Consider the following 12,939-nt stretch of genomic DNA (forward strand, 5'->3'; position numbering starts at 1 on the left):
AAACAGTTTCATTATTACTATGCATGCATCAAAGTATTATTCATTTGTGACCTGAGATAGTAACAAATGTCATACATGAAAGTAACATTTTCATAGGTATTATTAGTCACTTGGTAAATGGTGATTCAACTGCAATATAACATTTGTTTTGTGATACAAACTATGCACATTTCTTACCATAGGAAGTGAGTAAGTGCAAAATTGTTTGACTCGATCATAAACAGATAGATATCTTGCTCAGAAACCATTTTAATTTGTTTATCTTGCAGAAACAAAAATGAATACTATGGGCTCAGTACTGTACTAATAATAAAATGCTTTGTGTGATTGGCAGCTATTCCAGTGATGTGAACCACTGCAGGAAATTGTAGGTGCGTTACAGTTTCATAAGTTGTGAAATATACTGTGTGAAGCAGAAAGAGATCTGGTGTCAGCCAGGCAACTAATACTATCTAATAAAAACTAATATGGCTGATCATGTGTGACATTTTCTTTGGTCATAGTACCACAAAGTTTTGAAGCTGCAACGTGATAAATCGAAAATATTGAAACCACTCAACTGAAAACACCTTTTCATAAAGTTTTCGCTGAGAAAGTCATGACCGAAACGTGTTGGTGCTAATGAACCTGGGTTTAGTAGGGACGACGAGACTAGAGTTCTTTCTCAGGTAGATGAAAATCTTAACGTGATAATGCAGTATGTTGGCTGTTGTGGTTACTCGCACACTCCTGTCAGTCAGGAACTGAAAAAAGAGACGTGATGTGTGGTGTCTCTTAATCTTAGTATTTCGCTGTCTGTGTTTTAGCAGGGACACTCCACTTTCTAATCTAGGCTGTGTGTTGACTTCTGGTTAGAAAGCAGAATTATTATCCCCTTCAGGGGATGCATAGCCCAACCAAAAGGGATGCAGCCTGTGCCCATGTGTACATATATTGCATGCAGTACATAGTTTTACATACGGTAGAGAACCATTTATCTAAATGTAATGGAACATTGTTAGGGTATTGTGAATATGTAAATCTGGGGATATTGGGAGGAACCTGTCCTTCTGTCTCCTTTTGTGTGGTAGGGGAACAATATTACAAACGTGCAAACATAGTTATAGAAGCAAAGAAGTTGTGACTGCAACACAGGATAGAGCACCTGCTACATTTGTCTCCTCAAAAACAAGTTAATGTGAAGGATGGAGTTTATAGAATATTTAAAGTAAATCTTCTTCCAGCTATGCTACTTACTAAATGTTTATTTAATTTAGGCGGAAAACCAATCGTTCCTCCAACAGATGTTGTTCCATATGTTCACAGTGCTGTTTTGCTTCTACATAGACCACAATATCTTTTGTCTAGCGGACAAACTGGGAAGGAATGAGTAGACAGGTGGCCCCCCAAATCTTTGCAACGCTTTTGGAAAGACAGGGTGTATAGCTTTTGATGCCTATGCTGTCCTGACCCAACAATGGTGGGTAAAATTACTTTTACTGCAGAGTGTTTGTGACATGTACAAACGTGTACAAAGCCCCTTAGCCTGAAGGCACTGTAGAAAATGTAAACCTTTAAGATTTCAAAGTAAAGATTATTGATGCTTACTAGCATGGAGGTTTAGATAATAGTTAATCAATGGTGGACACCAAACATGTTGTTTGTTATCCATTCTCAACGGGATCCATTTCATCGCTACAGGATATCGGGAAGGTGGGTGTACACTACATATGTTACACTTAGAATTTTGCATGCACTTGGCAATATCTAGAGAGCTAATCGTCCCACTGTGACGAAGCTTGCTAAGCACTTTTTTTTTTTAAGTGCAGATATTTCAGTGTATAATAATCTTGGGTGATTGGAATGTGTGTTTATCTTTCTGTATGTTACCTCGAACCCCTTATTCAAGGAGACTTCAGCAAATCGGTATTATTCTATTTCAGTACTTTACAAAGCTTCAAGTTTATTGTTATATTTTAAATAAACTCACAGACAAAAAACCTGGACACGGTAGCGTTGGTTACATGGTATATCTTTCTTCACAAAGCCTGAAATCTGATTATCATTGCTCACTTAATTATGGACGACTGTTTGGTGTGCTGCTTTTACTGCAGATTAACTTCTGGAGGTTAGTCCTAGAGTCAGAGGGGTTTCTGTGATGCCAAAAATAGTAAGGTTATTTTTAGAGTTACTAATTCAATTATTTATGATTTGTTTGAGGACTTCATGAGAGATTTTTAGAATGTCATGAAGATAGCCATCCACAGCTGGCAATGACCCTAGTTCTGTTTTTGTCTAGTGTTGCAATAAAACGTTATGAAAGTGTGTGTTTTTTTTTTTTTTTTTTTTAATAAATCAAATCTCTGAACACAGATACAAAACTATCTAGGGGTTGCTACCAAATGACAGAAATTCATTAAAAAAAATAAAATAAATAGACCAAGATCAAAGTACCAATGTAGTGCTTGCCCTATAGATCATACCTATTATTATTATTATTATTATTATTATTATTATTATTATTATTATTATTATTATTATTATTATTATTATTATTATTATTCATTAAAACACAAGTAAAACAAGGTAGTAATAAGATGAAAGCTGCCGGTGGGAATGAGCACCATCATTCAAAAGGCAGAATAACCTCTATATCATTGTTTTTTTTCTGCTGTTATTAATGTTATTGTTCTTATTTTTGTGTTAAATGTATTGTTCCTGCAGAAGGACACCATCTTGATCCACTGTGTAAATGAGGCATGGACTTTCCCCATTATCATACCCTCACAACACAGGATGAGGGCAGGGACACTTCATACAACAAAACCTGAAGATCATCCAAGCGACACCTACCTCGTTTTATATTGCACTCAAAATAATCTTGGGCGCTGCAATAAATCATTCTTGTTTGTTTATTTATCCCCACCCTTATTCCTGTGCTGACTTGTGTGTGCTTTCCAGGCCCAAGTTATATCCCTCAAATGGGAGAGGGCACACCTTTATTCATAAGCGTGCTGTGAAATCATCAGATGAGCAGGAAAACAGCCAGTTAGCAGAAATGGCTCAGATACCGTCAGGGTGCTGTCATACCTGGAAGCCTAGTTTCCAGTAGTGTATGCAAACTATTTGACCCAACTGTACCAAAAGAGTAATCATAATAAAGTTGGTCATATGCGAGTTTAAGAAGTCGTCAGACTGCTTTGCTTTTCTTCTGATAAACACGTTTTGACAGTGCCTCACATTTTCTGTCTGCAAGTGGGCTGATTTTTCAAACTCCTTTGGGGCATATTACTAATGCTATTCAAGTATCGGTTTTACCAATTAAGGAAGGCAGTGTACAGGACCACTACCAAACCAGAATGTTATCAGTAAAGCTAGTTTTAAATGTATGAGGCACGGAATTGATTTAAGCATTGCAACTTTTCACACACTGTTTTTATTCTATCTCACATTTATAAAACAATCTTAATAGCAAATTCTCCTATTGACTTCTTTTATTATTTTATTACTGTAGTTGGGTGTCATTGTGTATTTTATTGCTTTTTAAGATATGCGCAGGTGCACCTTGTAAGTAAAAGGAAATGAAACTTGAGATGCCCTCAGGGATTACTATTCAAGCCATGCCAAGCAGGTACTCTATACAGTTATCACCTACTGATAATCTGGCATCTGGTGCATTCTTCATAGCACACGTGCATCGCACACTGCAATTGGCATCGAAGTCAAGTTTCGTGGTGAGCTGGAAAGATTAATAGCAGGTCTCCACTTTCTTGTTACACTTCAAATAAACCGTTCGTCTGAGTCAGGCAAAAACTACTGTAGAATGTACAGTTGCTCTCCTATCAGCATATCTACTTTTATTGTTGATTGCCCATGTTAAAGTGAATGCATTTAAAACGTGTTTTTACAGTTTTCATTTTTAAGCTTTAAATGGCAGGTGTTTTTTTTGTCTAATGCCCGACTCTTATTACTAGGCACATAATAATGGGGGTGTATGGAGGCATTTGTCAGTTTTTATCTTTTATATCAAACATTTGTCATTGTGTAGTCAGTGGATGTAAGTCGTGCCAGTTTTCTTTTGTGATACTGATAGGTTTAATGTTGTATATCCACTGATATTTTACATGACAGGCATAACAAGGCTACGGTTTTACCCAAACGTTACTGTTTCTGGCAAAGTTGAAATAATTCCTGCTTTTAAAATCTCAAGTTAATCTTTCAGTTGAGACTAGGGGGTCCATGCTAATGATCTAAACAGCGGTGGATCTAAGTACTGCCACCCTAAAATGAATAAGTCTTTTTTTTTTTTTTTTCAATGATCTCATTTCACTGTTTTTTTGTATTCAGTAATGTTAATAAGTGGATCAATAAATCACCGGGGGTGGGGAGGGAACCTCAGCTGGGTTAATATAGTGGCAGTTAAAGAGTCAGTATTTCAATCTGCAACTATTAAGATCACATTATTAACTTCAAGTCAAGAAAAGCAACCAGTTTTGTAGATAGACTGTGTTAGAGGAGATGAAGACATGCTCTTTCTTTTTCTATCTAGTCATTTGACAACCCAGTTCATTTGATGTGCTTTCACATATGGACCACACATGAGGCTGTGGTTCTAAAAAAGACAGTAGTTTGTAAGTGGATAGTTGAAGTGTTGGTAACAGAGTAGACATGTTTTATTACAACTTGACACTAAGAAAAACCCACTTCAAAAATATAGTTTTTTGCAAAGGATGCGTGGTACCTCCTGGTGCCTGTGTGGTGCCCTGCTTTAGTGGTCTGCAAGGTTTTAGCATTATGAATAGTTAACCACTTGAATCACATGGTATTATGGATTTCATTCTTCGTATTGGAGATTTCTACACTATATTGAATTCTCGTGATCCTTATCCTAGAACAACATCCTATTGTAATATTATGGATTAATATAAACTATGTGTTAATTAGTTTAAGGTATACTATATATCTGTGAATCTGCTTTAGCCTTTTCAACCAGGTTACTTTCTCTTTATTGTATAAATGTCCTACCCTGTACATTTTTTTTTCCTCCTTAAAGTGTATAGCAAATTGATGCATTTGGATTGCATAAGATACTATAATTTGGCTTCTGTGTATTTGTAATATAAAGAAACAACAGATAAGAACCCATATCTCCCTGTACATTTTCTGAATGTGTTCTTTATCTGTCTTCTGACAGCCCCGCTGTTTGTAACATGTACAGTATAATTTGGCTGACATCAATAACTGGCAGGAGAAATAACCAAATTATTTAGTCATGGGTTTTTAACGGCCACAAGAGCAAATGGATGTTAAGTAAATGATGCAGTGTATTCCCTTCCTTCTCATTGCCAGCCTGCCTGCCACAGGAAGGCTGCCAGCTTTAAATAAGTGGTACCCAGATGGTATTCACATGACGCCCATTTGGTTAGAGAATCATCACAGGGAATAACTTGACAAGCTATAGGTCAATTGAGCAGGAATGCCTGTTGCTTCAGTGTTTTGCATATGCAAATCTGTTAATGTTGTGTCATTTCTGTAAATGCAGGGAGGTTCTATCTCTGGGGTCCTAAATGAACTTGGAAAGCAGCCCAGTTAATGGGAGAGCTAAGAGAGCTATGGTTTTGAAATATACTGCCACAGCTTGTATCCTCTGTTCAAACACATTGCTTCCTGGATGCTCTCATTTTCTCTCATGGCTGAAGCTGTCTTGCGGAAGTGGCTCTGATAGGCTCGCTCGGTAATGGGATTGTCAAACAAGGTTTTTGTAAAATTGGCTGAAGTGATTTTCAATGTACAAAAAACCCCCCGGTGCGTGCCTATTTTTAGTGTGCATGGAAGACAATGCACTCAGCCAAAGCTCTTTTCTTTTCCTTCTCTGTCTGCCACACTTTTACACTGTGTCTCATCAGCTACAGATGTGGCACCCAGTCGTCTTGGAAAAATTGTGAACCGTGTCATCTGTGCAGTTTAACAGCCAGCATCTGCTGCAGCAGTCTGGTGGAAGCAACAATGTGGATTAATATCGGACGTTTATTTTAGAAAGAACTTACTCTTTTTCGATCTTTAAGTGTTTCCCTCTTGCACCGTATTTTCAAATCAAACTAGTAACTGTAACTGTCACCGTATACCTATAGCAAAAGCTTACCTACACCCTAACCTGTTAATTTCAAAGTAGGCGGTTTTTGAGTGACAGGCACTGTAGCTAGCAAATGAAAGTGCACAGTCGGCGCAAGTCTTGATGATTGATAGTCATTTAAACGAATGAGAGCATTCTACGTCTGCTTCAGTCAACGAGATCTGTCAGAACAGGATAAAATGACTAACGGTGAAACTACAGTAGCCTACTGAGGGACCACTGAAGTGACTGACAGCGACCCCTAGCCATTCAGAGCGGAATGGAGACGGGACAGACAGCAAGTATAAAAACTACACAAACTAGAGATGATTTCTAAATTATTATTTTTGGTAAGAAAAATAACGAGTGGTTCTACCGACGATTATCCTATGTAAATTTATTTCAGCCGAATTCGACGTTTAACAAGCTTTACCGATTTTAAAATCGAAAAGTAGCAAGCCTACATATGTAATAAAATTAACGTAGACCGTTTCAGGTACTAATTGAACTTGTTTTTTCACAACATCGCTCTTATGGGCAATGTTGCTCTTACAATTGTAAGTTGCCTTGGATAAGGGCGTCTGCTAATAATAATAATAATTATAATAATAATAATAATAATAATAATACATAATAATAATAATAATGGGGTATAACCCTTAACAAGTTATATCACGATCTCCTGGAACTCCACCCAGAATCTCTACTTCCTTGAGGCATGTCTTAGTTTTGAGTTGCATCAAAAACACGAAATTGCAGATGATCTAGGGAACATTTATGCCCATAAAACTGTGGAATTAAGTTAAAAAAAAAAAACCCTCAACAGCCTTGTGGATAAGTAATAGACATGATCAATGGTAGGCACTCGTAGTTTGAGTAATAGTTGTTTTCATTTTGCTCTTGCTGCTTTTATTGAGCTTTCTGGAATTCTTACCCTCTTGTGACAATACTGCTCCAAATGATGCATCATACCAAACAAGTAATATACATATTTTACTGTATTATTATATCCGAGAAATACACACAAAATGTAAACTGCTTTATTTAGAAAATCATTATCCATATGTTAATATAGAAATCGAGCTGAAAAAAAAAGTTTGACACACCAGCCGTTGTATAGGATTGTGCGAGTGGTACTGAAGGAAACTGTATTATACAAGGTCACTTTAGCCCAGACCCCAGACCATGTGGCAGTGACTTCATCAGGCTTGTGTTTCTTGGTCTACTCTTTATGCCTATTCCACTAATATATTCTTATCGCGTCATCCGAAAAAAACTGAAAAATAAAAAGACATTGCCTAAAACGCTTAATGTGTAGCCTTGCTTTCAATAAACTACGCAAGTTCATTTAAGAAATAAATAAAAGAGCAAATTGAAGGTCAGGGGTACTGCTTATAACATCTGTGCCACCAAACCCTTTAATCAGAGAATTGCATTGTAACCTGCATGTATTGTTCACACTATAAAGAATCTGAGAGTATGTGGATAGTTTTCTGCGCTGACATGTATATGGAAACTATCTTACAAATTCTCTCTACATATGAATTTGACCTCATCTTTACAAACTATTCTGTAAGATGTGCTGTTCCCCTTACAATTGCCCTCTGGGGATTTGAAGTTCTTGCAAAATGCCACAAAAAGTAACTAGACGTTGGTGTTTTAAACAGTATTGTGATGACACAAAGCATATTTAAAGTGTTCTAATTGTTACAGCATTAAATTAGTGTGTTGTTTAGACTTGTCTCTCTTGTGTGGCTTGGCTTGGCTTGGCAAGGTTTATAGGATCCAATAAAACAGATTTCCTTTAGCTGGGAATGGAAAAAGAAATGTACCCATTCCGAGACAGTAATTAACTTTGTTTTTTTGTTTACACTTATTCCCCAGTTCTACGATTTTTCATTAATTCAATTAAACAAAAATGTTTAAAAACAAACAAACCAAAAACACGTTTTGCTTTGTGTCTTTTAGTTTATGCAACATTACAAAAAGCAAAACCTGTTTTCTTTTTGTTTGTTTGTTTACCTGTATATCTATTACCTGGCTGTTTGCCATGTTGCATGATAACCTAGGTACATTCTAATATTAAGTAATACGCTTTAAAAAAAAAAGAATGGCTTCCTCACACACGAATACAGATTTTTTTTTTTAAGCCAGAAAAGTAAGATGAATTTGAGCAATAAAGGCTGAATCACGAGGGCTTTTATTCTGAATCGCTGTGAGGATTGTTATCTGTGGGATGTGTGCACTACCTTAGTCGTGTTCAATCCACTTAGCCGTGACTGGGAGTAATTGTTCCCAAGTGGACTGCACAATGACCTGTTAATGTCTGCTTTCACCCCGTGACTTTGTCTGCACATTTGTAGAGGATTTTAAAGCATGTGGATCTCTGTGTTACTTTGTGTTCCGAGGTCAAGTGGGTGCCTGTGCTGCTTAAGCCACTTTCTTATAATTATACCATGCTCCTTACATCAGTTGGAGCAGTTCTGTGTTTTGGGCTGTAGTTAAACCCAGAGCTGGGTGACTCAGTGGGTTAGGGCAGTGAGTTCATGCACGTGGGATACTGCTTGAGTTCAGAGATAGACAGTACATATGTAATGTAAATGATTTCCATGTATGTCACTGAAACACCAGTACAAATCCATACTTGCCGTAGCAACTAAACAACTATATCAGCAGTGACTCATAAAACATAAAACAGTATGGCAGTAAACCACGAGTTTACACTGGTGCGTTTCGGATGTGAACAGGACAAGCACTCCATTAATCATTATTAGCATACATGGCTATGGACTAATCTTCGACAAATGGTGGTTTGTGTTAAAAGCAGTTAATAAGGGTTGCCTGCTCCCCCCCACCTTTCATTAAAATGGCTTAACTGATGGTGATAACTTTTTGTTTTTATTACATTTTTTTCCCCATTTGTTTTGGATGTTTTTTGATATTTGATTGTATATTATATTATATTGTATAGTATATTTATTGTGTAATGTGAAGTGCTTTGGGATGCCTTGGCATGAAAGGCACTATACAAAATAAATGTGATTGACTGATTGATATAACACCCTACTGGCCAGATTACAATACATATTATTATTATTATTATTATTATTATTATTATTATTATTATTCATTTCTTGGCGGACGTCCTTACCCAGGGTGACTTACAGTAATATCCAGAGTATTTCAAAACCACCTATACAGTACTGACATGGTATCATGGGCGTACTGGCAGGGTAGCACTAGTTTAAAGTGACTGTTATGCTGGTGTACAGTAAGTGTAGAATAAAGATTTTGCAAAACATCTTGAACTTTTTAACTAACCCTTATCAAAAAGTGGAGACATTTTGTGGGCCATGTCCATACTTTTTGAGAAATACGAACACATTGGTTGAAGCTAAAATACGTATCATTCTGAACAAGAGACATCAGTTCATCGCACGGCTTGCCACAGTATATGTTAATGGAATACTATGGAAAAGGTTTGTTTGTACAGTAATTATGTCTTGGAAGGCATGTGGAAAACAGTGTCAATATAAGCCAGTCTCTTTACTAAGTAGAATTGAGAAAGTACTGCCTTAATGGTGTAGATATAAATGATGTTGGGTAAAGCTGTCTGTTGGGATAAACATATTTTTTGTTGATTAATGATACAACATGTACTCTGGTAATCAGCAGGGCCCTATCAGTAGTTTTTAATAGTTTCACATTTTAAAAGGAATGTGTACCAGGGGTGGAACTCTATGATTTTGGTCATGGTGTTACAGTTGAATTCCACACACATGAATTATGACAAGTTGGACTGCCTGTTCTGTGGTTTGCTGTGTCTGGTTTGCTTCCTACTTTTAAAATTACAGTTGCACTTGGTCATCTGAGCCTTGTTTTCACAGTCTGGCTAAACCTGCAGGATCCCCTTGCACAGCGGGGGAAGGGAGACTGACAGCTATAATGTTGTATATAAAGTTTGATGCAAGATTGCACTTATTTTTTAAAGAGTGTTTTCCGTCCGACTAGGAGTTAGTGTGGGAATCTTTATAAACCTTTTCTTTCTTTGAACCAAATCCAAACAAAGTCTCATCACTGCTGCTTGGAGAACTTAATTGAATACAACCTGAAAAATACATGTATCAACATTTTTTTTTAAATAATTGAATGAACTTAAGTGTTGAAACACTGTGCCAGATCACTATGGGAATGTTTACATGCAGTCAGCAAAGTAACCAAGTGCCAAAGGGGAGGATTTGCGTGGTATAAATGTATACTATGTATACTGTAAATCTGTGCAAAAAAAAAAAAAAAAATCAATGAAATTTGATTTAACAGATGATTTTTTCCATGGATGAGTATGTTGGCATTAACAAGTATTTATTAATGTCATTGTTTGATTATTTTTGTGTAGTATACAGTACAATTTTACTGCCAAACAAAAAGTATGTAATTACTGTAGTACGTTTAACACAAATTTGATCAAATACTGTATAACCCGTGTGCTTACAAGACTCAGAGCCTGATACATTTGTGCTGGTGGTTTTTTCAAATTTTAGGTGGTCTGAAGAAAGGGATCAGATTGTGGCAGCCAGGGTTGGGTCAATGCCTTTTTAAAATCAATTCTCAATTCCAATTCCTTCGAAGAAATTGGCATTGATATTTTAGAGACATAATAATCGTTGTGATTTGTTCAACTGATTTCATTTGAAGCCAATGTAATTGACTAACGGTGACTTCAGTTTAAGTAATTTGTTGCCACTGTGAGAAGCTCATTATACCAGCATACTGCTAATTGCAATTTTGATCAGTGATGTGTTGGAATTGATTAAACGTGAATTGGAATTGGAATTGGAATTGGAATTGGAATTGGAATTGGAATTGATTTTAAAAAGGATTTGAAAAACAGGAATTGATCCCAGCCCTGGTGGCAGCAGATCACACGTGCTTCTGTGTCCGCCGCCACTCCCTCAGGATGTATTGCTTAGAGTATCGCTGGGATTATTTGTTTCACAAATTGCAAACGAAGCAGGTACAATATACAGTACACACCCGAGAGGAATGCGTGTGTGTGCCCAGACCTGGCAGCCATCTTGTAGATTCTGTTTGTGGGAACGGTGTCTTCAAAAAGGGTTCCTTTTAAACTTTAGTGTTTTATTGCTCTACATGCTTATTAGATTTGTGTGTACTGTAATTGGTTAAAAAGTCAAATATAAATAAGCCCCCCGCCCCGGTTACCTGTACATAAAATCTGTATTTGAAGGAATGATAATTATCTGCCCGTGAATATTAATAATAAAAAAATAAATACAAGAAACAACAGCAACCAGACACTACCGTATGTTTTTCAGTACAAAACATACACACCTATGGAGAGAGCGGCTAGCCAATCAGATTGAAGGAATTTACCAAACCATTTTAGAACTGTTAAAACATCCACAACAACTATGAAACCTTACAAACACGTTATTGCACATTCCAACTATGCATTTTGCAGACTATAGATCATTCGGATTTGCTTGGGTTTCATGTGTTTTGTCATTCTAGTTATTTGTTGTTAGGAGTCATTTTTTAGGTACATGTGTGTAGGCTGATGTTCAACGTTTGCAACATTTACACTGCTGTCATGCAACAAATTCCATTTTATCAGCATTCTTAACATTCGCTGTGATGCGCGTCAAGATTGCTCAGTTGTTGCTTATGCATGCTTCTATTATGCGATCTTACCTTTTTTGTTCATTCTGAAAGTTTATAACATCTATAAAATGAGTGATTAAGTATGAAATGTATTTGGGACTAGAGATAAGGGTCGGGAAGATGTGTGTCATTATGATGTGGTTTTGATTGATCACGTTTTTTTTTTTTTTTTTTTAATTTCTTTATTTGTCATAATTTATTCCATGCGACTAGTCTCCCGTCATTGTTGGCTTCATAGATTAGCATTGTGGTACTTTCCCCACCTTTTTAAACTGGGGTTTAAATTCCTTTAACTTTTTATTATGTTTTTTTTAATTTTTTATAATTAATAAGACACATTTTTATATTAATGATCTTTTTAAAATAGGTTTTAATGTACAAACAATGTTGTGATACAAATGTTTAAACTGAGGTCCCCTATAAAAATCAAAGTGCAGAAAGTGGTGGATTTCTTGGTTAATTGCAAACTTTTTTTTGTTTTTTCAAAATCACATGTGTGCCCAGAGCACATATCACACTTGAGTCATTTAAAACATCGACAAAGAAAAAGACCCTGTTTTAAATATGTAAATACCTAAAACAAACCACAAAATGTTCATTGTTTTGTGATTAATTGTTAAGGATTTAACAGTGCCTTCTGCTGTCATAATCAATCAATTCAATTTTTCCTACTTTTGATAGTTTTGGATGTTTTTGTCACCACCTTAATGTACAAATATATATTTCTGTGTTTCAGTATCAAGTGATCTTCTCAAGCACGTCCGCTTCCTGATGTGAAGACTTCAAGTCCAGTAGGCTTTGCACTTGGTTCTCACTGAATTGGTGGAATGTCCATTTTACCTAGAAAAGTAAGAAAGGTAAGCAAAATAGCAACTCTACACAAATATATGTGGAAACTTTAGCTTACAGATATATTCAAATGTATTACGCTTTGCAAAGCTTTTTCACTAGTGCAATGTTCAAAAAGAGAAATAAACTGGTAATGTTACAAGACGAGTAAGAAACATTGCGGCTGTATAATTTGAGTTGTTTATTACCGGTTACATTTTTGTCAGCTTTGCACTGGAACAAAAGATTCCTACATCTACACCATTGTATTTAATTCAAACACCAAAACTTGTTCTACAAACAATTGCATTTGTCATGCATGCCACAATAAGAAAGAAACT

General features: G+C 36.2%; 1 protein-coding gene across 8 annotated transcripts in view; it reads left to right on the forward strand.

Moving 5' to 3' along the window:
- Positions 1 to 12,939, forward strand: part of LOC117413924 (forkhead box protein P1-like) — a 165,349-nt gene that overhangs the window by 8,970 nt on the left and 143,440 nt on the right. For 7 of the 8 annotated variants that reach the window (XM_058999644.1, XM_058999637.1, XM_058999633.1 and 4 more), the window contains exon 2: positions 12,507 to 12,627. The gene's annotated coding sequence lies outside the window, so the exon portion shown is untranslated. The remainder of the gene's footprint in view (positions 1 to 12,506; positions 12,628 to 12,939) is intronic. The other variant, XM_058999635.1, reaches the window with a different exon arrangement.

The sequence above is a fragment of the Acipenser ruthenus genome, chromosome 25 (assembly GCF_902713425.1).
Source record: "Acipenser ruthenus chromosome 25, fAciRut3.2 maternal haplotype, whole genome shotgun sequence".
Lineage (NCBI taxonomy): Eukaryota > Metazoa > Chordata > Actinopteri > Acipenseriformes > Acipenseridae > Acipenser > Acipenser ruthenus.